The sequence below is a fragment of the Drosophila arizonae genome, chromosome 5 (assembly GCF_054131065.1).
Source record: "Drosophila arizonae isolate 15081-1271.41 chromosome 5, UAZ_ARI_1.0, whole genome shotgun sequence".
In the NCBI taxonomy this organism is placed as follows: Eukaryota; Metazoa; Arthropoda; class Insecta; order Diptera; family Drosophilidae; genus Drosophila; species Drosophila arizonae.
The window spans coordinates 20,018,126-20,032,342 of NC_142925.1; the positions used below are offsets into that span (position 1 = coordinate 20,018,126).

The 14,217-nt window shown below is 41.0% G+C and overlaps 1 protein-coding gene across 8 annotated transcripts in view; it reads right to left on the reverse strand.

Annotated features, from left to right (window-relative positions):
- The window catches only part of px (MAP7 domain-containing protein plexus), a 100,124-nt gene that overhangs the window by 15,057 nt on the left and 70,850 nt on the right, over positions 1-14,217 (reverse strand). The window lies entirely within an intron of this gene.

Below are 14,217 nucleotides of genomic sequence, written 5' to 3' on the forward strand. Positions count from 1 at the left end.
ACTCATTTCACTTTTGTGAAGTATAAGTATAATAATAATCTACGGAATAATTTCAAATAATAAACAAGGCATCAATAGAAACCGAAAAAAGTGTCAATAATAAAAATAAACTGAATACGAATATTTTTATAGTTATTAAATTGTCTGAAAAGGTCCAAAGATGTTAAAATAGCTGAAAAATCATAATTCTGATCAGATTTCTTTGAGTTACTTAATTTACTAACATTTTATAGCTGAACAATTCCCTAGACAACTAACTGAAATATCTATAATTTATAATCATAATGCAGTTATAATCATCGCAGTTTGCATAGCATACTTATAAGGGTAGAATTACAAGAAATTAATTGAATATTAACCCATCTATTCCACAACTAAGAGACTCCAACTAGGCGGGCAGAAACAAGTCAAACTATAGCATAGAGGCATAATGAAAACACATTCCATATTTATGTGCTTATAATCAGCTCGTAAGAGACAAAGAAAGAGAGAGAGAGAGAGAGAGAGGGATTGGACGTGAGCAACCTGGGAAGAGACTCTAAATTAATTATAAATTCAGCTGTAGATGTGCCTCTGTGTGTGCGTGAGTGTGTATGTATGTGTGTGTGGGTGCAGTGAGCTCCTGCGGCAGTTGCTGCAGTGTAACCAATGAACGAACCGTCAACTGCTTCAAACTGGCTGTGACTGCGGTTTCATATGCAATTATTTGCCAACGTCGACGTCGACGCCGGCATCGGCGTCCGCTTCGACTCTAGTGGCGACCACGTCGACAGCAGCTGCCGCTTTTGGATAGGCACAAGGCACCACACTAGTCCCCAGGCCCGGGCAATAGTAGACAGCAGTAGCAGCAGGAGCAGCAGCAACTGCCCTCCAGCCACGTCTGCGTCTCGGACTCCGTGCAACAGCCCAGCAAACTTGGCCGAGCACCCGAGTTGGGTTAGTTTGCAGCTCATGCATTAATTATTGTTGGGCTGTTGCGGTCAACAATGGTCACATGGCCACGGCATGGTCACTGCTGCAATCGAACGGGCACTGGCTGCCGGCCAGCAAGGCGCTTGGCCCGCTTCTGGCATGGGAACCGCAGCAACCCAATCCCGTCTAAAGCCTCGCACAACGAGCGCACAAATGCTGCCATCAATTTTGGCTGCCGTGGGGGGTGTGGAGCAGCAGCACTCACGCCTACATTTAACTAACTAAAATTGCCAAAATTTCTCATGCAACAAACACCCACACACCCGCACACCAACACACACTTGCGCAGCAGTGTTCAATATATGCAGGCAAACGAAACTGTTAACCAAACAAAACAACAATAAATATGCATAATAATTTCGTACATTAAATCTTGCTATTGCGGTTTTTGCTAACAGCCCAGAGACTGCAGAAACTGAACCCTTTACGCAGCATACCGTTTCATGTTTCAGGTTCCCGTTCCCCTCCCCCATCCGATCCGTTTGCCGTTCCCTTTCACGTTGCCTAGCAGCCTGCAGCGGGTCAGCAAGGCACAAAATACGACACAGCCGCTGCATATCATTTACAGCACACAGCGAGCAGGCGGCACCTGTTCGCAGTTTGAGCACCTGCCAAACATTGAACATTGTGCTGAGCACCTGTTCAACTGCTGCCTGTTTATTCACTGGCCATTTATTGATTCCCATTAAAATAATTGTGAAATAACCTAACGCACTTTGTTTTCCATTTCAAACTGAAGTGAAATTTATATAAATTATTTTTGTTTTCTGCACTCGTTAGATGAGAGTTGCCTAAATAGCTCGGCTCTCAGGCAATTGTATAAGTATATCGACCTTAATTGCCAGAGATTACCTACTATACTGAACTGTGATGTTCTTCAAACTAATTAAGCAATGTAAATATTTTAATTTGTCAATTATTTTAGAGTTGAATGCTGAAGGCAAGCTTCAGATATAGTAAGAGCTTAAAAGTCTACAAGCGATTCTAAATAACAGCCATAATAATAATATATGTATCTACCTTCCTTTATTATTCCAGATATAATATAAATAATCAAACATTCTTATTATATATATTTCTCTATATTTTCTTTGAAAATAATATAAATATATGGATTGATATCGTTGGAGCTCAAACCATCCGGTTATTTATAGTTATAGTTTAAAGATTTGCTTATTGTTCTCTACAAGATAGATTGCAAATATGAGATATATATATTTAAAAATATATATTTTTGTATATTTTCTTTTAAAATAATATACATATATTGTCCTCAGAATTATATCTATTTCTCTCTCTCTCTCTCGCTTCAGGTTTTATCAATGCTTAGCTTTTTACGACTGGCAAAAATCTGTCACATAATCTATTCGTATTTTTATACATATATTTAAAACTTTTTCTTTCTCTTTTTTCTTATCTGAGAACTTGTTTACACCTATTTTTAGCGACAAAATGAAAGATGAAAGTAAAATAATTATAGAAAAATCCAACAGACATAGAAAAGTTTTCTTAATTTTCTTTTATTTCTATTGATATGATTGGTGGTAAAAAATAAGAGATATATATGCTGATATATAAAAATAGATATACTATTTACCCACCGAAATTAAACCTGGACCTAATCGATTTCCGATTTCCGAAAACAAATACCGTTAACTAAATGTTGTTTCAGTATATTGTTCAGATGTATTGCAAATGAAATGGTGTGCAAAGTTAATTTCCACAATTTCTAACTACATATCAGCAAATCAATGGAGCCAGCGCACTTATAATTAATTTCGCTTATAATTGCCGAGGGTTCGCTGAGAATATTTTTTGTTCATTGAATGAAATGAATTATTTATGTGCCACAATGCGAGTTTCCCAAGCGAATGGCAAAACAAATGTTCGGTTCGCTTTGGCAGTGGGCAATTAATACCTGTCGATGAATACTGTATAAACAATACGCCCCCGGTTCGAAGGTCCTTGCTGAGGGAACGTAAGCAGCAATTAAAACTCGCGTGTAAAATATCAAGTGCAAAAAAAAAAAAAAAAAAAAAAAAAATGAAATAAAGCGACAAGTAACAAAATGCCAAATGTTTCTCTTTGCTCGGCCATTAAAATAATTTTATAGTCTCTGGCATTTGTTGAGCTTGCAATCAGTTAAGGGACTCGCACAAGCGAAGCGGATTTTAATTAATTGGAAAGCTCGAAAGCATTTCAGCTATTTTGTCTTCCAGGCAGCGAATATCGCAAATGCGTCGACGAATAAGTTGCGAGAAAAATGTCTTGCAAACTTTTGTATTCGCATTCGTACACAATTTAAATACTTTCAGTCACATTCTGGCGAGGCTGTGCCGGGTGTAGCTCGCTCGGTAAACAAGTGCCTGAACATAATAGCCTCGAGCGTGGGTGCAGGACACTCATCTGACACTGCGAGAAATTGTGTGTAGCACAAGCCAACGAATTCCTGCATAGGTGGCGACTGCTTCTGGCTCATTCTTGTGCTATGTACACTGTGCTCCGACTCCTCCTGCCCGCCTGCCTGCCAGCCTGCCTACTGTGTGGCCCATTGCCATTGCTCGACAATGTCTGTGGCATGTCCAGAATGCAGGAATTCCACACTGAAATTCCCCGCACGCGCGCTAAGAAATGCACAACTTCATAGCATTCCAAGTGCAAAACGCATTCATGGCGAGCATAAATGAAATTCCTGCCAGGACCAAACAAATGACTACCTCTTACCCGCTCCCTCACTCCCTCAGTGGGCCCCCTCTCCCACTCCCTCTCTCTTTCGCTCTATCCCTTGCCTAGGCACAAAAGCCAACCCCAACAACAAAAAGCAACTCCAACTGCAAACTGTGAACTAACCCGAGAGCCAAGCTGAGCTGTTCCAACGTAAACATGCGCAAAGCTGCTGGGCTTTCCGAGCTCGGAGTTCCAGGTTGATATTCGAGATTTGCCAAAGTGCTCAAAGGTATGTAGGCAACATAGGTTAACAATGATATCAGCTGTCAGCAAACTGAACGATTTACGATATATGTATATATAAAACTGACACAAGTCAGTTTCCTTTAAGTGAAGACACGAGTTAAGTCTATAGCGATAAGAATTTCCTTAAACCTCTCTACGCTTCATCAAACTTGACAGTTGTATCAATTAGCGAGTCTAGCAAAATGAGAGCAACTTCCCTGTGTATGCTAATTGAGCGCACAGAGCTATATACACATATTGATTCATCGCTATATGTCTTCTTCTTCCTTTCGGTTGTTTTATTCATGCCTGTCCTAGCCCGCAGGCAACAGAACACAAAAAGATGGCAGCTCAAGTGCCTAATGCGAGCATATGCTGGGTATACACACAGCAGGACTGCGCAGGGGAGGGAGGGGCACATGGAGATGCTGTGCAAGGATATGTGACAATGTGTGTCCAGGTCGGTGGTGCTAATACGTGCAGGAAATGCCAGACGCCTGACGAGCCAAACGACTCGACTTCGTCTTCAACTTCAACCTCAACTTTACCATCTTCAGTGTAAGTGTGTGTGCGTGTGTGTGTAGGTATATATGTGTGTGTGTGTATGCTGCTTGCTGTGAATCGCTCGAGTTCTTCAATTTGCTCAAAAACTCAACTGGGAGTTGGCTTGCAGCAGAAGTCCTTGAGACCGTCAGCGCCAGTGTAAGTGCATGTGCAGCTGTAGCTATCTCTACTCTATTCACTCCCAGTGTGTGCGTGTGTGTGTGTGTGTGGGTGTGTTCGTGTATGTGTGAAGTGGTTGAGCGATAAGCGCACGCAGAGTTGGAATTCGAGTCTCTGGATAACCTTCATTGCCCTTAGATACGCTTTTGTTTTGCTTTCCGCTTTGGATCTTGTTTCAACTGAGCTAAGCTTGTCCTTCGGCTTACTCACTTCACTTATCCTGATCAGCTTAGGGTTTAACTCTTCTATTTTTTTATATTTGTTCACCCAGCATTTGCACTTAGCTGTTTGATTAATAGTGTGACACAAGGGTCGAGCCAGGGCAGAAACGTTAATAGTTCCCTTTGTCACCCAATTGCTTTCGGTTTAGCCCATTATAATCCTTCAGCCCAGCCAACTTATAATAGAAAATACTTACAGTAGCCGCCATTTGTATACGTATCTTAACACAGTAAATTGCAATGGGAACTCACCTGAAATGATAAACGAGGTGGGTAACGGTAATTAGTATTTAATAGATTAACAAATAAAATTAAATGTTAAATATAACTTTTCACTCTAATCTAGATGAAACGTAAATAAATATATATCATATAATCTCCGACCACAATGGCTTGGTTTATTGTCTTTGTTAGGGTCTTTAAGCGGAGCGAAGGCAACTTATTGTGTGTCGCACTCAAGACCAAACTCAATTGTCCAGCTGAAATCTGTTTAATCCCTTTGGGTATAGTTCGTGATGGATTGCCATGGCAGTTTCACCCTTAATAGGCCCAATGAGTGCGAAACATAAACCTAAACCGAGACCGAAACCTGAAACCCATATTCGAATCCACGTCTAAGACTGAATTTGTGCCTAACTAATTCCGCAAATCCCTGCAAATGCTTCACAGGATTTCTGGCCTCGAATTGGTTTCCCTTTTATGGCCACACAGTCTGAGGCCGTCAGCAGTAACCGTATCAGCATTCGCAGCCTTTTATGCACATTGTAATGCCTAATTTTCTTGCGAATCCAACATTCAGCATTCAGCATACCAGTCCGAAGGGTACTCAGTCTCTCTCTCTCTCTCTCCCAGCCTAGCCATACAGAAAGCCAAAGCCAAAGCCCAAGCCAAAGGCGACAACCAACAGACGACGAGCACTTTGTTAATCCCGTATTTATGCGCAATTACGTATTTTTCGCATTAGTCAGCCAAGCAGTCAGCAAGTCGCAGCGAGTCGCGCCGCATCGCGTCGCCTAGAGTCGAGAAAGCGAACGAGATCGAGTTAGAGAGTGCGAGTGCGAGTGCCAGTGCCAGGACGACCCTTATGGGTTGTCGTCCTTTGAGCCCTCTTGCCAGCCAGCACCCTCTGCCCTCAATCGTTTATCCTCTGCGCTCTCCGGGCACAGCAATCGCCACGTTGTGGCTACATCTACATCTCCATCCCATCGTCGTCTTCATCTGCCACCGGCTTCAGCTTCAGGTTCGGCTACGGCTACGGCTTCGGCTTCGGCATCAGATTCGGACTCGGATTCGTTTCTGCCTGCCTTTTCCTTGGCTTACCGCAGTCGCCTTTGTTGCCGCTGCTCTTTATCTTCAGCAGTGAAAGGCGTTTCTGTTTCGCCTCTGCCATTGACTGCCAGCTGCCGTGTGCTTCCTTCATGCTCAGTCCTTCTATCTTTTCAGCTCTGCTCGTTTCGCATTCGTCCTGCCCGTGTCTCTTTCACTGTCTGTGCCTTTGTCTCTCTACCCTGTCCGTCCGTCCGCCTGTCCGCCTGTCCGACTCGCTGCCTGCCTGCCTTGGCTTGTCTTGTCTTGAGTCATTTACTTTTTACTGCCGCATAATATTGTCCCGATTAGCACAAACACAACGTTTTACCACAAAATCATCATCATTAGTGACGCTAACGCAAACGCCTGAGCTCAGCCCGGACACAGACCCGGACCCGCAACAAGACCCTTGGCTGTGCATATTACGCACAGTGGTACACATGTAGCAAAATAATTGACAAAAAAATATGTGTATATTTTAAAGTAATTTAATATCTATTTTACGAAAAAAGTAAAATGGGAATAGATATTGAAAGTATGAAATAATATTTGGAATTTTAAAAAAAAGTTTTCGTACTTTCTTTTCTGTACTATTTTTTAGAAATTTTTAGAATACTAAAAAAATTTTATTTTATATTTTTATATATATATTAAAAAATTTATAAATATATATAAACAATTTAATAGACAAATTAAATTATTAAATAAAAAAATAGAGAAAAACATTTTCAGACCACTGTGCTTAGAGCGCAACAAAGCAGAAACTTGGCACGAATTGGCAAGGACGACTACAGGCACGAACAAGGATATAAGGAGAGGCAGCAGACGCAGAGGTAGGGGCTGCGGTAGAGGCAGCGGCAGTAAAATAAGCAGCAGGCGTCTATTATGCGAAGGCATCATTTAAGGGGATTATTTTATTTGGGCTCTAAACAATAAAGTGGGTTTATTAAAGGCAGCCGCCATTGCCACCGCCAGCCAGTAGCAGGATGACTGTCTGCCATTGTGCGAGTGTCCTGTGGCTGGGACTTTGTTTGTCCTGACAGACCGGGCCGGAGCGGGCGAGAAGTGGACGAAGCGCACAAAAGATGTTGCGCTATAAAAGTGCAAAAATGTGTTTTTCGCTCTTAAAAGTGCCCTCCTCAAGAACAGACCCCACAGACCCACCCAGCCAGGCAAGGCAGCTTGGGAGCGCTCTTTATTATTTGTGCAACTGTTTGTACAGTTGCGTAAAGTGACGCCTCGAGAGGACTTGCAACAGCACCAGCATCTGCAGCATCTGCAGCATCGTATTCACAAGATGGTTTTGTCTCGCATGCAAATATAAATGTAATGGTTTTTAAATTAAGTTTTAATACTCGCATCAGTTGTCTTGCTTATTATACAAATCCCCGCCCAGAGCGCCCACTTCACACTCACTAGGCTAGGCTAGGCTAGGCTAGGCTACACTGGGAGGATGCTGCTGCAACTTAACGGCATTTCTGGGATATGTTTACAATATCTCGACGAAGGCAGCTTATGCAAATCGTATTACGGCCATTACACACAAGCAAGCTGATTAGCTCTAGTAAAAGTAGAGGCTCGCAGGCATTGCGATTGTCTTCATCAAATATTTAGAGTATCTCAAAGAGATATGCTATGCCGGTCTTTAGATTTCATTCCCTTTGCAGTCATATTTCATTAGCAGATTATGTGTAAGACACCTGTATAGCAGATGGCTGTAAACTCCATTAATAGCTCTCTCCCTCTCTCTCTCTCCCACTCTCTCTCTCTTGACTGACTTGCTTAAGTGCTGCGATTAAGGTCTCAACTCAGTTTTAATTGATTTACAAGAGCGGCTTTTGTGCGAAATGAATGCAAAGCAAATACTAAACTTTGCTGTTTGTTAACTTTCTACTTTGTAAGCCAGTCGAATTCACTCGCAAATTAGTTGGCTTGACCAGAATCCGTAAGGCACACACACACACAGACACCTAGCGCGCCAGACAATACTTGAAAACTTTTGGGAATTGAAACTTTCAACACCAAAGTAACCAAAGTTCAAACAGTGTAAACTTTTTGGACGTCCATCGATGTGCACATATTCTTCCTGGTTCAGTACGCAGGGCAAGCAGGCGGTGCTACATATATACAGGGTATACCAATTGGAGTTACCGCAAAAAAAAAAGGTTAAGTGAAACGAACTCCAAGTGCACAAGGGCATGGCCAGGGGCGTGCGCCAGACTCCTTCTCCCTACATGTGTGTGTGTGTGCGAGTGTGCATGTGTATGTGTGTGTGTCAACATTAAGCTGACAAAAACTTCAAGCCACAAAATGAAAACTTTTGAAAATCTGTTTTTTTTTCTCTTTCTCATTTTTGGCAAGTCAATGTGCAAACGAGAAAACGAGAAAGCTTCAGTCAAAAATTTCCATAAGCAAACAGCGATTTCACCAAATGCTATTTTATGCTGTATTAAATTCGGCTTCATGTGTGTGTGTGTGTGCATGTCCTTGCCAAACGAGTCCTGCCACAAGCACAGAGACATGCTCTGCGGCCGGCTGTCTACCCCCAGCCAGCTAGCCACTTCATAGCTGGGCGTGGCTGGCTGGTTGGCTGGCTGGCTGCTGGCTGGCTTTTGGTGTCAAAACTGTCGCCCGCCTCTATCGCCTTGCCTGTGTCTCCTACTGTCCACGCGGCGCGACGTCAGAGTGTCGCACAGAAAGGTGCAGATGTCGCCCCTAAATGCTGCTATGAACAGCAACGACAACAGCATGTTAATGACTCTGACCCTTTAGCAAGCCAACAGCAGCCGGAGCAGAGCAGCAATAGAAACTTCTGCCAGCAGGCATGGGGGACGGGGGTAGGGTCATCGTTTACTTGGGTCGGCCTGGTCGGTCACTTGTCTTGTCCTTTGGGTCGATTGGCAGCTCTGTTTGCTGCTTAAGTAATTGGCATACAAATTTTACTCACTCGACCAGCCTCAGCTGCCTGGGCGCAGTATGTTAAAAATCATGCAAATGACAGTAGCAAGAACAGTAACAACAACAACAACAACAACAACATCAGCTAGGTACGTAGGTAGCTGAGGATATTGTAAATGTCGGCTCGACGGTTTACGCACAATTGCCACGTCACGTCTGTGAATAGATCCTTGCGTGTGTGAGTGTATGAGTGTGTGTATGTGTGTGTGTGTGTCAAGTAGACAATCCTCTACATTAATTTTCAGTTCAATTTCTTGTTTATACCACACACACACACACACACACACAGACAGAGAGAGAGAGAGAGCGTGAGGGAGTGAGGGAGACACATAGAATTTAAGGCAAACAGCTGTCAGTTCCTCATTCTCATTCGTATCCCATTGCTCAACCTCAACCTCAACCTCAAACTCATCCTCCACATCCACATTTCTATTTCTGGTCTGCAACATTGTTGCGACAACTCGGAGCTGACATTTTAATTGAATAGCCTGCGAGAGTAGCTCAGAGACACTCTGAGAGATAGTTAAAGATGCTGTACGATATATATATACATACATACATAGATATGCGATGTCTGCACAGTCGTCTATGTTTTTAAGTACGCTGAGTGTTTGTGGCACTTCGGGATTAGAACCAGTTCCTCCTCCCCCGCCGAGTGCGAACAGTTTATTGTAATCGCTGCTCAACACAAACACATTGTTTCAGCATGTTCTTATTGCTATTGTTGTTGTTGTTGTTGCTGTTGCCGTTGAGCTATTGCAGCTTGTTTAATGCGATTTTACTACTTGCTAATTACACTCGTCGTATTTCAATGGGATATCACTTTAATTCTCTGCCTAATCCTTCCATATGAAAGCCATACAAATGTTTATTATTATTATGCATTGCATTGTTATAGGCATAGATAGTTTATATCTTTATAAAGTTAAACTTAGGAGCATACGAAGAATTAAGTTTTCCATATTATATAAATATACTTAACTTAAATAGTATTCGATATACAACGATTATTCTGATTTGAGGCCTAGGACTCAGCATACGTAAAGCCTAAATACCTTTTTGAATAATATAAGATTTATGAAAATAACTCTTTTCAAACATCAAGAATTTGAGGGTCTGTGATCGAAAATCAAATATTAAATGTTATTTAATTAACTTCCCCTATATTCAAGCTCATCATTATTATTAACGCCATTATTCTTTGATTAACAAGTTCTATATAATGGAAATTGAATTTTCTTCCCATATCAAATTGGTCCCAAGATATCAGAGACTTTGCAAATGGAATGAAACGTGTCCAATAGTTAGGACTCGAATATTAACCTTTCTTCTTTTCAAATTTATTTGCTTGTATATATAATGAAAAGGAATCATAGCAAGTACTTCAATAGAGCATACAAATATAAGTGTTTCTGTTTACTTGTAACTTGTCGGTTTTCTTGTTGTTTTAAGGCGCCTTGGACCCATGTGGCAGGAGTTTCCTTGAACAAAGCTGCTTAAATGCTCGCACATGCTCTCACGATGTTTACACAAATTATTATCATTTACATGCGATTTTCACAGCGTTTATGGCCCGAGCTAGGTAAATATTAACTCAATGTCGGGCAAGAAGAAGAGATCCCGTTTCTATCTATACATAAGTATCTGAGGTCAACTTTTGTTAAGGGAGTGAAATACCTCCGAATAGAAATCTTCAGAATTTACCTCTTGATACCTCAAGCATGTGTATGTAAAGAGAGTATTGGTGAAAGATAACGTTCTCTCTCGTTAGAGAGATAGAAAGGGAGGCAGAGGAAGAGCGAATAAAATCATATACAGAGGATAAGAGAGAAGATATGGAGAAATGATGGACATTTGGAAGCAGAGAGTGACGCACACATAAACAAAAGGAGAGAGATAGGGATAGACAAAAATAGAGAGAGAGATAGAGATAGAACAAAATCAGAGATAGATAGAGACAGAGGAACTCAGAGAGAGGGAGGGAGAGAGAGAGAGAGAGAGAGAGAGAGAGAGAGAGAGAGAGAGAGTTACAGGCATAGGACAGATAACAATATTGAATATAGAGAGGCTGACAGTGAGGGACCAGATGATCCAATATAAGATAAGAGTGAGATATATAGAAGCAAAAGCATGTTAAGTCAGGGAGATGTCATAAAGCCATCTACGCGAGCTTATCTCCCATAATTTGGCACTTCTTATGGCATAAAAGTCGCGTGGCGAAAATCTGTTTGTCTAGAAAATGTTGTTATGCGCTCGTGGCCATAAAATCGAAATTGATTATTTGACAGACATTTAATAGCTGACACGTCCCTTGGCGTTCGTATTCGATTAAATGTGGCCCGGAATGCGAAAATTCGAACGTCAACGATAAGAGCATAAATGAATTATGCGCTGCCCTAACTAAACATACGAGACTATTTGCTTGCTTATGCGGGCGGGTAGGCGGACGGGCGGACGGGCGGACGGACGCACGGGCGGTCGTTCGTTTGTTCACATTTAATTCAATTGCCGAATAAAATAACATAAATAGTGAAATTTATTTATGTAGCTGCTGCTTTTGCATATTTACATTGACGAGCAAATGAATTACAATTGTTTATTTGACAACCATGCAGGAGTGGAGTCGAGTCAGAGCTGCGGGCGAAGCGAGGCAGGAATCAGGACACGACACAGCAAAACACATTTGTTTCAATTTTAAATGACTTTTCCAGCACAAAGCCGATAATTAAATGATTAGGTATGCAAATCCAAATAAAATAATTCCACAGTCATTCAATCATTTGCCATGTTTAGACACACAGCCGAATCGCCCAAAGCCACGAGCAAGACTTTTAGCAGTTCATCGAAAAGTCAGATGAATTTGTGTAGTTTATGTGATTAAAGCGTGATAATTATGTCATGGGACATGGGGCGCTATGAGTCGGGTTGGGAATGCCTTTGTCAGGCAAGTCCGAAATGTTACTGGATATAGGCCTGCAATTGTCATGGATTCGATTAATCGGATTTTATGTGATTATTTAGCTATGATTAGGGAATAATAAAGATAGAATTAGCTTAGACTTTTAAGTTCCTAAACAATATTTAGTTTATTATTAGAAAATTAAATTATTATATTTAAAACAACTTCTGGCTAGAGCTTATTAATAAGGAGGAGCTCTCTCTCTCTCTCTCTCTAGTCTTCTATCATAGACTTTTCTTGACCTTTTAATGTCAGAGCTCTACAGGAATCCAAGCAATATTAACGTTCTATATTCATTTTATATAATAATACATATTTTTGTATTATTTGTGTATTTCGCATAGCTCTTAGGAAAACTTTACTATCTATAACTAAACATAAATGATATATTCTTAATACTTCACCATCCGCTAACTGCTAGATATAAATATATATAACTATAATTCATTGATCCCAACCACATATAAATACAGCTGTCTGACTATGAATTTTATTTAATTAACAAAAAACATAAAAGTCTTGTGTCAAAAGTTTTTTTTGAATACCTTTAAGGCATTCGAGTTTACGTAAACATCGTATATATCGTAATAAAAACAGTGGGCATACACGATAATGGAACAGCGGAAATCGTTGAGAAAACAAACAGAAATGCGAAGAGTTCTTGCAACAGCTGGCAAAGCAGCCAAGAAAAATATTTCAGTAGCTGCTGCTGCTGCTGTTGTTGTTGTTGCACCCTGCCTCCCCAACCTTCCCCTTCCCCTTTCCCATCCACGATTCCCTTCATCCTGCTTCTATCTGACATTTCCCCATCAGCTGTTACCCAGAACAACTAACAAATTAATCAATTCTCGCCTCTCGGTCGCTCGCGTCGACCGCTTTACGACCCGTGCGCATTAGGTTTTTGTTTGTTTGCCTTTAAGTGATGCGATCCCATGCGATCCCTATTCCCGATTCCCGCTCTCCCTCAGTTTGCCTCCGTTGATCCAGCTACCCTCGTGCACACGCAACGAAATTAATTCTAAGGCACGAAAAACATTTAAGGGAAATTACAATTTGCCTCGCAACAGCGATACATCGAAACTTTCAAATTCTGTGGAGGCCCAGATCTGAATTCGTAATTCCCAAGTTTGATTTTTCAGCTACCGCAGAGTAGATCACATATCCAATAGCCCCAGGCTGGAGCTGAAACTGTGCGTGTTGACATTTAATTGCCTGCTGGGCTTCATGTCAAAATAAATAAATGAGAATTAAAATAACTTATTGATGGCCCCGCTGTTTCTCATAGCCTATAGCTTATATAGCTTTTCCTACACCGATGCCTAATTTTATAGACTCGTCTCCCTCGTGGACTGAGCCACCCCCAGCACCAAGCAGGGAACGGGGCTGGCGGGCGGGCATATTTTTGGATTCGTTCGTTCGAGTGAGAGACAATTAGTGCCAAGCATTTGGCGTCGAGTGTTTTTATAGAGGCTGTCGGAAATTTTATTGCTTGTTTAGACAGTGTGGCGATTGAACAAAGCGTTTTGTGGAATGCTCCATTGAAGTGTTGTCAGCTCGTTGTCAACACAAACGTGGAATGGCCGCTGATGTATCTCAGATAAGTTCCGAGACATGCCACAGTTCGGGGAAACTATACATATTATCGTTGATGATATATATCATAATAAACAAGAGTTTTATGCTAAAAGTATTTAAGTGCCTCGATATACAGCAGAAAAATTCGGTTTATGAACTGAGCTTAACGCATTTGTATTGGCCTGATAAACGAGGTAATAAAAAACCAAATAGGTCTACTTTATATTATAAAATTTCTTGGTTCTAATTTTACGATTTTCTATAACTAACTTTCGTTTTTATGTCTCATGATATCATTTCAAAGTAATCCATAGTTCGCCTAAATATACCGAAAGAAGGCAAGTAAAATTAGTAGAGCACTATAGAAATTCTGATATTATATTATATCCCATATCATATATACACTTATATTGTTTTTTAGAAGAACTAATAATCCATTTCCAAACAGTTGGTGAAGTTTCAATTACGATATTATGGTATATCACATTAGATCATGTTTGTTTCTATAAGAACTCAATAAGGTACGCTCCATAATCCATTTCTAAACAT